This window comes from Centropristis striata, chromosome 20 (assembly GCF_030273125.1).
Source record: "Centropristis striata isolate RG_2023a ecotype Rhode Island chromosome 20, C.striata_1.0, whole genome shotgun sequence".
NCBI classification, from domain to species: Eukaryota; Metazoa; Chordata; class Actinopteri; order Perciformes; family Serranidae; genus Centropristis; species Centropristis striata.
The window spans coordinates 13,470,022-13,486,397 of NC_081536.1; the positions used below are offsets into that span (position 1 = coordinate 13,470,022).

Here is a 16,376-nt window from a genome sequence, read left to right on the forward strand (position 1 = left end):
TTGGAGTGCAGATACTGTTGCAATCGGTAAATGTGAGAATGCTTTATGGAATCATAACTATGTTGCCTTTTTATGATTGTGAGTCACTGAGTAGATATGTTTCAATGTAAAGTGAAGGCTGTACTCATTGTACACTTTTCTTTTACTTATACGGATGCTGTTCCTGTGCAACAGACAAACCCTGACCGGAGTCACGTCTTAGTGTTTTTATGTTCACTTTACTCCTTCATGTTGTCTGGCTTTGATTCAAGATAATTGGGCTGTGCAGTCTATACTGCTGAAACACTGCTTCGTCTCTCCAGGCAGATAGATAGATGCCCCTTAACATGGAGAGGGACATCTGTTAAAAAGAAAGAGTATTCACAGGCTTCATTGAATTTTAGAAAAAAAAACATCATAATGGGTTTATTTCAACCTGCTCAGTGAAGAAGCAAGAAGTACCAGGTTTTATTATTAGTTTTTGTCATGGTCTGTCATACTGAAGGATTTCAACAAAATTAGTCATATAGCCTACCAGTAGGTAGGTGTGTGTGTGTGGGGGGGGGGACCCAACAAGACCCAGCATTCGTGATATGCACGCTCTTAAGGCTGTGCAATTGGGCAATTAGATGAAAGGGGTGTGTTAAAATAATTGCAGTGTGGCATTCAATCAGTGAGGTCATCAATTTTGTGAAAAAACAGGTGTGAATCAGGTGGCCTGTATTTAAGGATGAAGCCAGCACTTGTTGAACATGCATTTCTCCTTGAAAGCCTGAGGAAAATGGGTCGTTCAAGATATTGTTCAGAAGAACAGCGTACTTTGATTAAAAAGTTGATTGGAGAGGGGAAAACGTATAAAGAGGTGCAAACAATTATAGGCTGTTCAGCTAAAATGATCTCCAATGCTTTAAAATGGAGAGCAAAACCAGAGACACGTGGCATAAAACGGAAGACAACCATCAAAATGGATGGAAGAATAAACAGAATGGCAAAGGCTCAGCCAGTGATCAGCTCCAGGATGATCAGAGACAGTCTGGAGTTACCTGCTGTGACAGTTAGAAGACGTCTGTGTGAAGCTAATGTATTTACAACAATCCCCCGCAAAGTCCCTCTGTTTAAAAAAAAAAAGGCATGTGCAGAAGAGGTGACAATTTGCCAAAGAACACATCAACTGGCCTAAAGAGAAATTTTGTGGACTGATGAGAGTAAAATTGTTCTTTTTGGGTCCAAGGGCCGCAGGCAGTTTGTGAGACGACCCCCAAACTCTGAATTCAAGCCACAGTACACAGTGAAGACAGTGAAGCATGGTGGTGCAGCATCATGATATGGGCATGTTTCTCCTACTATGGTGTTGGGCCTATTTATCACATACCAGGGATCATGGATCAGTTTGCATATGTCAAAATACTTGAAGAGCTCATGTTGCCTTATGCTGAAGAGGACATGCCCTTGAAATGGATGTTTCAATAAGACAATGACCCCAAACACACGAGTAAACGAGCAAAATCTTAGTTCCAAACCAACAACATTGATGTTATGGAGTGGCCAGCCCAATCCCCGGACCTTAATCCAATTGAGAACTTGTGGGGTGACAAAAATGCTGTTTTTGAAGCAAAACCAATAAATGTAAATGAATTGTGGAATGTTGTTAAATAATCTTGGAGTGGAATAACAGCTGAAAGGTGCCACAAGTTGGTTGGCTAAAAAATGAATACAAATAATAATAAAAATGCATTAATCTGGTTAGTCACATTGGACTGCTATTATATTGAACACTACTATATATATATATATTTATATATATATATATATATATATATATATTTAGATATATATATATATATATATTTAGATATATATATATATATATTTATATATATATATATATATATATTTAGATATATATATATATATATATTTAGATATATATTTAGATATATTTAGATATATATTTATATATATATATATATATAGATAGATATATATTTATATATATATATATATATATATATATGTTTTGTCTGAGTATTTGATTTGGTTTCCTACAGCTGTTTCTTCTGTGGAACAGTCCAACTGTTCCTGTGCAGTGTGTCACATAACAAACCAAATGCCTATTTTCTACTTTCTGTTTCAGGATTATTCAGCTCGCCTCTTGCAACTCTGCCAAGTTCTGCAAGTCTATATTTTCCACAGACCAAAAAACAATGCCTTTTTCTCTTTTTCTAAACATGGCTTTTAGAAAGAGAAATCCAGCTCAGCAAGGCTGGCAGTGGACATACTGAATACAAAAACATATACAGGACTGGAAAGGACTTAGAAAATATACATGTTGTAGATTAATTAATACCCTCACTGCAGTATTATATTTGGGCAAATGAACTGCACATTATACCTAGACATTTTACTGTTGCTTTCATGTGATAATGGCCTCTTTAATCCACAAAAACTGCACTTAGTTAAATCTCACATATTCAGTACAGGCTAAGACTTGTAGTGCTGTAATATGATTCTTCAATCATTATCAACCACTAGACTATTTCATGATTGCAAAAGAGCACACTGTAAACTCTAGAGTTTGCATGCACTAATGCATAATGAGGAACAGTGATCACAAGTTGAAACTAACCCACAGGAATGTGACAAACATAAAGTAACTAAAGGTTTTGCAGACATCTGCTCATTTTAATGCAATGATGCCTCAAAATCCTTTTTTTATCAAGTATTTACAGTACTTATTCAAAGGTATGTGCACTTTTTCTAGAATCAAAACTCTATCTGTGACCACTCAACCATGTTGTTGTTCTAAGTAATATCTGTGGCAGTTTAAAATGAGAGCGTCAACGCTGCTGAGTCATGTGTACAGCACAGGGCCAGAGGGATCAAAACACAAGACAGTCAAGCACCACCAGTCTGACAGGTTCACGCTGCCAGGTAAGAAAGCAGAAAGCACAAACTGCCAGGAAATCTTTAATCACTTTAAAACAAACAGAGGTTATTTCCATTTCATCCCCCAATCTTCCCTACTGACAGGACAAACTCCTCTCCTACATATCTGCCTGCTCACCATTTGTATAACCCACAACTCTTTCTTCCTCTTTATTTTTTTGTTTCCTCATTCTTATGAAGTCCTTCCAGTTAAACTAACACACCCTCCTCTAATCTGTTAAGTGTAAATTCTTGATGTTTGTTGGTAGGGTTGGGTTCACCAGTTGAACTCAGTGTAGCACACGGTTCACTGCATATTTGTTTTTCTGTCCTTCTGTCCAGTCCTGTAATGCGGTGAAAGGCTGTTTTAGTGTCACCAAGACAGCTGAGTTTCACTTGCCTGCTTCTATTCACTTTCAGCACACAACAAGCTACATCCTAATCTTCCCATGCCATGCAGCAAGACAGCCTGTATCTCTCTGACGCAGAGACACATGCATGACAATTTGGCAGACTCACTTCTGAGGTGCCCACTTTGTCCAGACAGAGCACAGAGGCTCCGTTGTCCCACCCCAAGGACGAAGCGGCAGACTGTGCATCAGTAATAAGCTCAAACACAATGACAGGTTTCACAGAGATGGAGCTGAGGCTTTGAGTCAACGAAAGATACATTCCCTCATTTAATAAGTGAGCCTCTCCAAACATAATGCACAGTGATTGAGGAGCTCTTTTAGTGTAGTTACAGTACATGGTGTTATTCACTAGAGTCCTACAGTACACTGCAGCCCATTCATAATCATAAATAATGACTATTGTATCACAATTTATTAATACAGTCTGACTGGATTCAAGTAGCTTCACATAAAACGTTAAATGCATTAGAAAGATAGAACAGAATGACATTCAATTATAAACATTTAACGAGCAGATACAATATTTAGGGGAAAAAATTAAAAGTTAGCTGATAAAATATCAAATATCAAAGGAATAAACGTTACAGGGCAGTATTACTGAAAGAAGTTGTAAGTGGTATGGCATTTTCTGCCATTTTTACACGAGAAAAATATTTTAAGGAGAAATCGGAATCAGTTGGCAGACTAATTGTTACAGCTCCAGTTGGATGATAATGCTCTGTGGGTTTGTCATTACTGTCAACACATTTATAGTAATGAGTTATTAATATAATGTGATTAGTTGAGATTTAAACATTAGGCTACATTGCATCTACCATCATCCTCATGATAGGCTACGTTTTACACCCCTCCGTGCGCCCGCGTGCGCCGCCTGTCCTTTAAATTCATTATTTCCCTTGCATTTTTTTCACTCCATCTTAACGCGGAAGTCAGTGACGCACCACTACACACAGCTGCTCAGCGGGGGCAATGAAATAAACAAAACGTCGTCATTCGGTGCCAAACACAGGGGTGAGTTTCTTCTTTTTCTGTTAGTTGGAATATGGACCAACATTTGGTCCAATGCAGCTATGCGCCCATCCACACTGAGGCTCCTCTGTCTCCGCTGCGCCTCTCGCTTTATTAAATCCAACCGGAGGCGGCTGACGGTCGGTCGGTCGGTCGGACAGGCGGACGTGCGTCTGGACTGTGATGGGATGTGAATGTGTGAGAATTTGCTTTTTTTATTGCCCGCTGTAGAAGCCAAGAGTCGGTCCCTAGCGACGGTCACCGTAGCCTGTTGTGATTAAGGTATGAAAATTCAGTTTAATGTCAGTGGCTGGTGCGCTCTGCAGCAAAAAATAAGCAACGCGTTTGTGTTTGCTCAAATGCCTACTGATTGTAATGAATTTATTGCTTGGGTTTGTCCATTCAGCATGTGCCTGTGACTCCAGAGAAGCCGTAATGTTGACTGTGTCCGAGCAAGCCTTTGTTAGTCTTCTCTAAGCCTTTGTAATGCTCAGTTTGCGTTGGAATAAGATGGGACACCAGCTCATGAAAATATAATTTATTGCAATCCGACACGATAAAGCATTAGGCTATTACACCGGGTAATTTAGCATTGCTTCCCGTCATTGTTGTTAAAGGTGCTTTAAACATGCATTTTCATATGTGTAGATCAGGGATCACAGTGATAGCAGCTGGTCTGTCCCTTCCATACGGGATCAATATTGATTGGGATGATAACAGTGGAATCTGCATGATGGCCCACAGAAGCCTCCTTTGTGTCATTACTGTATTTTCACATTAACTGTAGACTTAATGTCTGAGGCACACTGTTCGACTGGATGCTCCCTTATTATGAACCATAAAGCCAAGTGGATAGCAGCACTGCTTCATTAGGCTAGAGCTGCTGAAGAAACATGAAGAGTGATTCTAGTTTTATATAATCCACTTGACCTCACTAACAACAATTCCACACTTTGATTAAACTGTAAAATGTGGCTTATTTGCATGACAAACAGTGAGGTTTGTACATTATTCTGCCGTCAGTGAATTGTTACAGTTTCTCTCACATTACACTACTGTCTTATCATTTGCTTCAGGATCAGCTTTCCCCAGTTTGTTCCACCTTACACTTCACGACTTCAGTCCTGCTGTGTGCCATGATACCCGCTGTATAGTCTATGCATGTGCAGTGCAGCTCGTTTGAATCTTTCAAATGCAAAGTATGGTAAAGCTTTATGTTCTCACTACCACTGTGTGGATGCCTGCTGCGGTCTTTTTTTTTTTCTTCTGTGGGAGGGCAAATCTTTCACTCATCTTCATTCCAAGGTAACGAGTCCTGGCATCACGTCAAAGACGGCTTCTTATAATACCACCTTTATGATGCAGGCTTCAGTGTGGTGTTCAGCTACTGTCAGGGTTAGAGGAAGAACCAGCTGTGTCTGTGTGTGTTACATCACTGTAGCCTTTGGTTATGTCTTTGCTAGTGTTGTGAAATACTGAGGGCTTGTTGCGATAAGAAGACTCATTGTCCCATTGGTATCTGTGGAGTGCGCATGCATAAACTTGCAGATAACACAATGTGTATTCTCTCTGTTGTGCTGCTGTGTAACTAATCCTGCCTCCTCACATGGGATTACCGCATATAGATTGGCTTCTTTCCTACCCAAACACTTTAAATTTCTGACACAGTGAGTGTTTGAACACTAGTGATGGACGGTGGCCTTTTTGTAGGGTAGGCAGTTGGAGCTCTAATCTTGGTTTCATGCTTAATTTGAACAAAAGGAATATCTTGACTTTGAAAAATAGTAATTGGAACGCTTTTAATTTGTATTAGTAGCGGAAAAAAAGAGAAGGCAGCCTTTTTATTCATTAGCCATTTTCAGCATGTCAAAGGTTTTATATTTTTAGATGATCTATAGCGATATTATCAAAAGTTCAGGGTTTGATTTTCTGAGAGCGTAATAAGTAGAAAACCATATGAAATGATTTTGTATTCGGCAGTAATTTCCCGAAAGTTTGACTGCATTTCCACCAACTTATTTGCAGTACAAAATTCCCATGAGCATTTCCTACACTTCCGACACTTTCTGCCTACTCTGGCTTCCTCTTCCTGGCATGGTCTTCCTTCATGATAGGCTGGATGACTTACTGCCCTTAGACAGTGAAGGATTTTGCAGACATCAACAAGCATTCTGCCGTTATGAGAAATCTCATCCATTGCAGACCCCGAGCTGCCCAAGCTGTCAGCAAACTCTGAAGTCGTCAGTCGTCCTGTCAGGACTGACTGCAGGGAGAAATGAGAAAGTAAAGCAGTGATTATGATTCCAAACGGGAGAAGGAGCGCGACTGAGACTGTCTGTTAAGCTGCTAAAACTGCAAGCGAAGGAGCCTGCAGTCTTAATGGACTGTGCTATTGTGCGCTTGCAAATTAACTCATACTTTCTGTCTTCAGAGATATGTTCTGAGAAAAGTAATTGGAGGGCGGAAAGAATGCAATCAAAAGTATCTGAAGGTTCTGATAGTAGCTTTCTGCCAATTAACTGCAGTCATTGTTTGACACAATTGGTTGTGATGGTGAAATGTGCCTCCCACAGTATTTTACAATATGGAACAGAGCATGTGTCTGACAGCCCCTATTGTGCTATTCTATAGAGGTTTCAATCAAAATCAATTTAACAACATTTCGACTGTCAGCAGGGTTTCAGAAAAGGTTTTTAGCTCTGGTTCACCCACAGTAATCTTTATTTTGGCTTATAAGTTTGTTCCAATACCTAATGCTAGTCTTTACTGATTCCGTACAATATGTTTCAAAGGGCCTGAAGCCGAAACTGAATAAACTGTATTTGCATTGACTTATTTTTTTTTTACAGCCAAACTGATTCTTTGTTAGTTTTGTTAAAGCTAATCAAAATGCAGCTAATTATTTTTTCCACCATTGACATGTGTTAGTTATTTTCTCCAGTAATTGTTTTGTTTATAAAATGTCAGGCAGCAGTAACAAAAATGGCCATAATAGTTTCCCAAAGCCCAAATGAAACCTATTCAAATGTCTTGTTTTGTTCGATCAAAAATTGAAAGATATTACATATAACCATAAGAAAAAGAATGATTGACAAAACAAAACAAAACACAAACACAACATGCTGCCTTGAAACTTGAAGGGCACTTGGAGAGTGCAGACCTCCACCAAGACATGCCCTGTCTCACAATGTTAACGTTCCAACTGGAGGGGGTGTTTACATGAATTTTCCCAGTTCTGAACTAATTTTACCAATTACTCTAGCACCACATGAATGCTGCACAAATGTTAACACAAGTGAAACATAATTCGTTTATCTGCCCTGTGATTTGGATCCACTGCAAAAATGTAATGAGTTTTTCAGCACCATGCTGACAAAAAAGCTAACAGTAAAAGAGAGAAACCATACCTCCTCTGCAGATGTAAAAAAAAAAAAAAAGTGTTAATCCAAAACAATAATTGATTTTTGGCCTGTTGTTTGAAGAAGTTTATCCTCATCAACAAGACAATGTAACTCTGTCTCCCCCAGTCTCTCTTGCTCTCTGATCCGCGCACTTCCTTTTTGTGTTTCCTGTACACAAACACCGGAGGATCTGATAATGTTCTAGTAAGCCGCACCACTTGTGATTTGCACCCCAACCAACCAACAGAAATAGTCTTCAGCTACTATATTTCTACTGCAATTATTAATGTCAACCTGTTTCAAAATGGCACCTGCAAACACCATTCTCTGACTCACTCTGCATCTTTACATCAGCTGCTTAGCCCCTGTCTCCTCGCTCTGTTTCTTAATCTGTAAAATAATATTGATCGCATTCTACAAAGAGACAGGAAATGGATCCAGCCAACAAAAATCAGACTTCATACGTATCCTGTTCCCTTTAACAGGAGTATGTGCGTACTTTATTCAGGATGTTAGTTTTCCTGGACTCCTGTGACTTTAGGGAAGTTCTGATATTGTCATTACCTCTCTTTAGTAGACTCCAGCTTAGCAAGTTTTGCTTTTTAATTGATACTCCGCTGAACTAATTAAAAGTCTATTAACAATATCACCACCATATGGCAGCTGCAATGGTACCACGAGGTTTCCAGTGCCTTGTAGACTCTGTGCAGCTGTCCCATACTGCTTGTGTTATCAGATCCAGGACAATAATCATATGAACGCGTCCCCTGCTAGTCTTGTTCTATCAGCGTCTGGCTGACCTGTAATCTAATAACATAATAAAGGTATATAGCATGTTGTTTCTCTTTGCCTCCTGTGCACTAACTCAATCCTGGCCTGCTCTGCTACATGGTGCCCCGCTGTGGTCTTCATCTGTAGGGAAAGGTAGAATAAGAGTATTGATCCAATCTAATGACTTCCTGCTATGATGATGTCATACACTCCTGTGAACCAAACCTCACTTGACTAATGCTAATGGCAGTAGTTAAAAACATTGGATACTCAGACACTCAGACTTACAACACGTGTGTGCGGTTGTATGTCTGTGTGTTGCATGGGTGCAACGAAATGATAATGTGCAGGATGAAGATGGGCGCAGCTCGACAGCCGATATACATCAGCCGAGCAGAAGTGCTGGCTCAGCTGAACGGACCGACGGATGGCACTGCTGGAGGTAGCAAGCTATGGTTGATGATGTCATTAGGGCTTTCACGGTCTCCCAAGGTTTCTGTCTGCTCATTGGCAACAAATCAAGGAGAGGGTGTGGAGAAGGAGCCACAACAGAACAATACTCTGTGTCGCTGTCGCCAGACACAACACACACTTGTGAAAATGTAAGGGCTTTTATGTTTGACTTTTATCGATTTGATGCTGCTGTTTGGAGTTTTATATCCGAATGAACTATCCAGATATTCAAAATGATATCCCCTGCTGCTCTGTTAAGCTGGTTAGATGCATTTGGATTGTCTCTTGTGCTACAGATTGATGACAAATCACTGAAAAACATGTGTCTTAAAGCTGGGCACAGACTGTAAGCTTTTAGAAACATTCTTGTTTAATTCAAACACCTACTACATGAGTTAATCATGTGCGATGTAAAATTAAAGGCACTGAGCTTGGCCAAAAGCCGGAAGTTTCTGTTATCAGACAGTAAGGGTTTGTTTGTTGTTAGTGCCTCTGTCCTGCTCTTCATTTGGAGCCCAATCTGATCTGTAAACTGCAAAGGGCATAGTGAATAATTCACATTATTTCCATGCTCATCAAACCATTCAATGACTCTTTACATGTTGTATGGAAGAATCTGCATGAATTTTGTTTCTCCTCTTGTTTCTTTAAGCCTTTCCATTTAATGTGCCACCTTTCTGTGCCTTATTGGTGGACTGACTGCAGACTTGACACACTAAATCGGCAATGTTGATGGTGGCAACTGCAAGCAGGGTGACAGTGTGAAAATAGGGGTGAAAATTGTCTTTATGTTCCACATTAAGAATTGAGGCAATGCGTCTTTCATTTATATGGATGTCTTGTAAGTGTCTATCTCTTCAGTGTTTGACTTCACTGTTTTCAGGGCAGGACTTCAAACGATATTTGATTCATTTTTTCAATCAAAAAACGTGTAGCTTTTTTATTATAATCTATTTCCGAGCATGTTGAACCTTACTGTTTCTGAACTTTGATTCATAAGAGCAAAGCTTATTTAAGCTCCAGTCTTTTACAGAAGGCACTACACTACAAAGAATGCTGCATCTCTATCAACTGTTTTCTAAAGCACATCACATTTGATTAGATTTCTTAAAGCCAGTCAGCCTTTCATTTTCATTACTTTTATTGCAGTGAAACCTACTTGCAGAAATGTTTGTGATAGCTAATCCATAATAACAAACATGCTTCCAGGAATCATTTTTTGTCAAAGCTGCAACTTAATTGATACACACACTGATTTGAAAAGTGTTTGTATGTTTCTTTGTGCTTTCATGTGGTAGTGAATGTGATGGTCTGACAAATGCCATGTCCACATTAATGGTCACAATTTTCTTTTGAGCAAAAAAGAATCAACATGATTTTCCTAGTATTCATTATCAGAAGTTCCTTTCTGTCATCCAGTCACCTTAAAATCAGACTTTCCATATCAACTGTGCCGTTAAGTTTCAGAGATTTGTCTTGAAGTAAAGAAAATGCGGCATGGAAGTATGCTACATTAAATAAATAATCTGTGACCTTTGTGTAAATTTTCGTTTTCTAGCCACTGTCTGTCACGCTGATATTATGCAGTAGCGACTCATCCTATAGGCATCTAATGAAGGTTTTCATTTGCCTCTAAACACGCAGCATTTTGTTTGGCCTCAGCAGCAGCAGCCACTGTGCCTGAGCAAACAAAGAAAAATAATTTACATGTCATGTAATTCAAACACCAATTGTCATGCGATCTTTGGGTGGTGCTGTGCAACCTCTGGAACTTTTTTTTGGGGGGGGGGTTCCTTTGGAAGATTATCAAGCTAGCATTTTATATGTGTAATTTTACTTCAGTGCTTGTAAACAGAACAGATATAATCAACTGCTTTTGATGTGGATTCCAAACCAACAATAACATCCCAACAGCAGAATCCCTCCTGCCATTCCATTATGAATATGAAATTAGGTTTTATTACTAATGACTTTTCTGTCGTTCCCCATCGATTATTATTGCTTGTGGAGTTTGGATTGCCAGAGGAGGTAGGGAGAAGTAATTTTTACTTAAGCATATTCATGATTTAAATCTCATCAAACAATACATTCATGTCAGAGTCAGTCCCCTGTTAAAGCTGCAAAAGTAATTCCCGCTCTGAATTGCTACTGTGCCTGAATATGGCACCATTCTTTAATCAGTTTTAATGTGTTGCAGTTATTAATAGTGATTTAATAATTATCCCGTTATTGCATGTACAAATTGGTTTTGTAGACATAATTTGATGGAGTGGGTATGAATGAGTTTTTCAAGCAATAAATTAGTTTGTTTGACAAATATTAATTCAGCTGAGTGAATGCAAGTTGCTCTGTGTGTACAGCTGTTGAAGCTGTGTGATCACATGGACAGTTGTGCTAAAATTTAAACTGCTAGCACAAGGTGAACAGCTGTAGTGATCGGTTGGAGGGCAGAACTGACTTTTTCTTGACAGCCTTTAAACAAGATCTCCCATGTAAACGACAGAATAACTGCCCATATGAGCGTTTGTCAAAATGACAAAGTGTTGAGTGTTTTGCAGACCGGAGCGGAACATTCTAAAAATATACATACATCATTATACACTATGGGTAGCAAAAAAAGCTGCAGTTTTGTTGAATTTAGGCTACAAAACCACTGATCTAAGTTTAGGGCAAAAAACATCCTGTTTAGGTGATGTGACTACCGGAAGTGTTACAGATATGTAAAAACATAAAGCACAAAACATGAGGCAAGGAAGTTCTGTGATGTTTCAATCACATTGTTGACTTTTCACATAGGACACAAACCCCGTTCTCCCGGGTGAAAGTCTGATGTCTGGGGAAACTAGTGTCTAGAGTCTCTAATGTGTGCTGTCCAGGGAGGCATTAGCTGCTCTGTCAGGTCTATGAGGCACTATCTGGTTCCGTATGTGACATTTTTAGGAGTTCACAAAGGCAAATGTGTTGATTATGGCTATGTTACAACCAGTGTTCTTGGTTCCTGCTTGAAGATATTCCAAGCTGATTGTCTTAGGGCCCTGACACACCAGGTTGATGGTCGGCCAATGTCGAGTTGTGAGTGAGCATCTGTGGCCCTAGTTTTTGTGGTTTGATCTGCACTGCTGGCACAAGAGTGCTCTTGTCAGCATATTTCCAGCCAATTGAGCATGAATTGGCAGCAAAGCCAGGTGATGAGAGGAAACTCAAAAGTTGTTTATGTTGTCATATTTGTTGCAACTGTCACTATATCCTGACACGAGACAGATAATCTGTGAGAAAATCATGTTCTTCAGCCTCCTCTTAGTGCTACTAAATGCATGTGTAAATTCCACTATGCATGACAGAAAACAACCAATCATAGCAGAGTCGTATTACTGTACTGTTTTGATGTAAAATGAAAGTTTGTGACCTGGTCCATTTTTTGAGAGCAGATGGTCTTACAGTCTTAGCAGAGAGGAGAGGGGGAAAGCTGCAAAAGGAGGTCCCACTTGATTCCAAATACTACCACAAATTCTGGCTGGGTTTTTTAATGCCTTTTCCTGTTTTCTGCATTCTTCAGCTTTAAGCGAATTAGTCCAAAAGAAAAAAAGTGTGGAAAGCAAATGACTAAAGTGAAGAGGGCATACACAGAAGGCTCTTCTGTTTTGTTTTTATCTTCGTGTCATTTGATCAGTTCAAGAATATTTTTTAGATGACCTGTTCATTTGGAATTAAATAACTGAAATGCAGCTTTTTTGCGATGCAACAGTCCGCTTTCGTTGCCGCTTGTATTTTAATGTTGCTTTGGTGTATCCGGGCCTTTAAAGTCACCCTGTTTGACCAACCAGCATTGTACTTGAAGGAGTGAAACTTGTACCTGCACAATGGTAGATCTAGTTTTGTGAGCATGTGCAACATCAAATGTGGGTTATTTTGGAGCCACGTAGGTCTGATTATCCCCATTACAAAGAGATGAGGGCTGTATGTGGAGGATGCTGGGGCGCTTTGTCAAACCAGCCTGACATGTTCATTTGTTCCATTACCTTGGATATGACTGCTGAGAAGAAAAGTGGGAGGAAGAGGGTCTAAATCAAGACATGTCTAGATGTGTCAAAGGTTGTGTGATGAATAACCCACTCTCTGTATGTGCACCATGTCTCATCAGCCCAAACATCGATGTTAGATCTCCAGAGACTAAAAATGCCTTACAAAAACAAATATTTTTCACATACCCCTTAGTGGCATGTCGTGGATATGCAGAAAATTCTGTTTTAGATGCAGAGGTTCTGATAGGTTTAACATGTAAAGCTGCAACAATTAGCAAATCAATTCACTATTCAACAGAATATTAATCAGCAATTATTTTGATAATCACTTAATTGTTTCAGTTTTTTTCTACTGCTCCAGCTTCTCAAATGTGGATTAGATACTTTCTCTGTCAAATGCTGCATTGATAGCTAAGTATATTCTTGTTTGCATACAACAAGTGTTTCAATTTGTCACTCTAGCTTCTGAGCAATTATTTCACTATTGTCTGGCATTTTATAAACAAAATTATGTCACTTCTTTGAGAAATAAGCAGATCAGCAGATTAAATGAGGCTCATGATATTAGTTGCAGCTTCAGTGACGTGAATGGATTTTTGTAGTTTGGCATTGTGCTCATTTAATTGGAAACACTTTTATTTCCAGAGACAATGTCCCACATACTCAGGATAATCCACAGTTCTTAGTGTGAACAGTGTTTATTTACTTTTTTTAAAAAGTACTTTGAGGCCATATTTTCTTCTTATTAGAGAAGAAAGGACTTGACAGGAAATGAGGGAAAAGAGAGGGGGAATAACACGCAACAATTTCCTCATCCAGACTTAAAGCAGTTCCTGCTATTAGATGTCAGCTTTTAAACCCACAGGCCACAAGGACATCCTGGAACTGCTTTCTAATGAAGAAATAGTCCCTTTAAAAAGTGGCTCGATACCTAGGTATAAGTGAGAAAATAGTTGCTCAGTCAGTTGCTGTTATGTAATATTATATAGATGAAGTGAGCTTTTAAGATTAAGACTGATTCTCGTCAAGTCATCATGACTCCTCAGCTCGAAAATATTTTAGGTGTAAGTATCCCCTGAGTCATTGATGGGAGTTGATAATCTCATATAACAGCAGGTATCAGGAAATGTGGAACTCTACCGAAGTTAGAGTAGGTGTGAAGAAAGCGGTGTGACTGGTCTTGGAACATTTCCACTTGTATTAGTAATCTCCAACTGTTTGCTGTGATAAGCCTTGTGATATCCTGGAAGTATTTAGTCTTTTAAAGGTTGATTTCACATACTGTAAAATCTAACATTTTCCTGGCTATTTCAAATGAGTGGGCACCCCCTTTGGAGTTAAGCAACTGAGCTACACAGACAAACGGAACTACTAGAAATCCAAGAAGCAAGTCCTGAAATTATTGCCAAACCATCAAAACGTTTAGCAGGATTTCATGAAAGTAAACATGTTTATGGTTGCTGTGCTTGTAGGTTTCATTTCACTGGGAAACTTCTGTTTAGTGGACTATGGTTCAATATCAGAGATAAGAGCAATGCATAATGGATTCTGTGCTGTACTTGACTAAACTCTGCTGTCCAGGCCATTACCGCAGCAGCATTGAACTAATTATATTTCAAAGCAAGGCTAAAACACACTAAGCAACAACAATAACAGAACCAGAGCTAAAGCAATAAGACATTAAGCTGTCAAAGATTTTGATTACAAATTAATTGTAGAAGTCATTTTAAGGCAAAAATACCAAACCATTGATGGTTACAGCTTCTGAAATGTGAGCATTACTTTTCCTTGTCCTTAATTTTATTAAATTGAAAACGTTTTAGGTTTTATGCTGGATAAAACAAGATAAGCTTGGGTTCTAGGAAATTGTAATGCTTTTAGACAGATCGAATGACTAATTGATTCAAAACAGAGCTAGACAGTGCAATGGCAGGGATTTGTTTAACACCCTGTTGGCATTTTCATGCACTGAAATCCACAACAAAAATCCAGTTGTGAAGCACTTCACCTGCTGTTGCATCTTTCAGTTTTGGCAGTGTCTTGTTAAAATTAACAGCAGGCGTCCATACAACTTTCCTCAACAACTTCATCACTGGCTCGACCTGAAGCAACAAATCAAAAAGAAGGAGCTTAGTTCAGTTTGAACCTCAACGCTGCTGGGAATATGTGTCAGAAATGAAAGCCACTTGCTTTTCCTTTTGATTACATTTTAATTTCTTGTGTCAGAAGTGTTATCAAGGCTGCAAAAAAACAAAACATTTGCAGGTGTGATTTTCCTAACAGCTAGTGTTCTACAATTTGCACCTGCTCACTTACCATAACTCAATTTGGATACCAGCTTTGGCTACATTCCCAAAATGTAAATGTGAATCTGTAAAGTTTGCATCTGTGCCTGTGTGTATTTGTCTGCCTCATTATCGCTTAAACTGCAGTCTGACTGGGATTAGACCTGCAGAAAAGAAAATCGAAAATGAAGTTTATATTCATGTTTTCCTGCATATAGTACAGTTAGCATCTCTTCCTCTTTGCCATGTTTTACTTCTCCTTATCAGTATCAGTTGTAAGAAAGATCACAAAAGCTGTAAACTCGGTGTGTGTGTTTTGTGGAGTGTAGCTACAATGTAAGTGTCTAACAATTTCAATGCCTGTCTTCACATTCGGGATTTTTGATGTGTTTGCACTTTTCTCGCCTGCTTTTGCTCTACAGATATTTCATTCTGCCCCTCCAGCAAAATCAGCACTCATCTTTCTTGCATTCTCTGTTTACTCTCTTACTTTGTCTTATCTTCCTATCTCTCACACACACACACACACACACACACACACACACACACACACACACACACACACACACACACACACACACACACACACACATGCAGACTTGAATAGTATCCTGTCAAAACTCTTATCAAGTTCTCTTTAAATCAGCCGTGCATTAATATGGTGTTACTTTTCCCTTTGTCTTTCAAGTATTTAGATTTTTTTTTCTGCCTTGTCATGGCAGCTTGTGAGGTTATCAGAGATAGAATACAATTTACTTGTGGACTAAAAAGGAAGTTTTTCTTTCTATGAAAAATGGCAGACAGAAATAACCCCTACTTGTCCTTGTACTTATTTAGAGCAGGTGTGGCTTTGCCAAAACTGATTTGAGATCTGTACCCACCTTTTCGTTGGATGAGAAGGCATACACACTGCAGTTTTGTGTTCACAACAACAAACAGTAATCAGAGTTTCAGGTTGGCCTTTGGGTTAGGTATTTAGGGATTTACCGTTAATTAACTACAGGCTGCAGCTGATATAATCTGCTGCTGGCGATGTTTCTCATTTTTACTGGTGAAACCGTCATTGTCTGATAACAATGCAAGGCCTGCTTCCTGATTATTTTTATGAATCTGTCTTTG

General features: G+C 39.0%; 1 protein-coding gene across 2 annotated transcripts in view; it reads left to right on the plus strand.

Annotated features, from left to right (window-relative positions):
* The first annotated feature begins 4,344 nt into the window (after nt 1–4,344).
* marchf8 (membrane-associated ring finger (C3HC4) 8) overlaps nt 4,345–16,376 on the plus strand; it is an 80,160-nt gene continuing 68,128 nt past the window's right edge. For both annotated transcript variants that reach the window (XM_059359070.1, XM_059359071.1), the window contains exon 1: nt 4,345–4,607. The gene's annotated coding sequence lies outside the window, so the exon portion shown is untranslated. The remainder of the gene's footprint in view (nt 4,608–16,376) is intronic.